Source organism: Buceros rhinoceros, unplaced genomic scaffold (genome assembly GCF_000710305.1).
Source record: "Buceros rhinoceros silvestris isolate BGI_N320 unplaced genomic scaffold, ASM71030v1 scaffold9867, whole genome shotgun sequence".
NCBI lineage: Eukaryota > Metazoa > Chordata > Aves > Bucerotiformes > Bucerotidae > Buceros > Buceros rhinoceros.
The window spans coordinates 14007-14289 of NW_010423927.1; the positions used below are offsets into that span (position 1 = coordinate 14007).

The 283-nt window shown below is 58.0% G+C and overlaps 1 protein-coding gene across 1 annotated transcript in view; it reads right to left on the reverse strand.

Moving 5' to 3' along the window:
- LOC104497359 (laminin subunit gamma-3-like) overlaps nucleotides 1-283 on the reverse strand; it is a gene marked incomplete at its 5' end in the record, with an annotated part of 13157 nt that overhangs the window by 11691 nt on the left and 1183 nt on the right. The window lies entirely within an intron of this gene.

Below are 283 nucleotides of genomic sequence, written 5' to 3' on the forward strand. Positions count from 1 at the left end.
CTGGGGAGAGGAGGGAGTAACGGGAAGAGTGCCCACCAGGCGCCATCCTTTTAGTTTTAACTTTCTGAGCTGGTTTTTAGTGTTCCTGCAGTCCCTGCTGTGGTGGAATGTCCGTGCCTGGCCCCACAGCCCTCCCTGAGCCCTGCACAGCCCCAGGAGCAGGTTGTCCTGGAAGGACACCAAGGGAGAGCCCATCCCCACGGAACTGGGCGCAAAAGCAGAGGTTTAACATCAAAATGGGGCGAGTCGGTGAAGACGTCCCTCCACGCATAACCCACAGGAA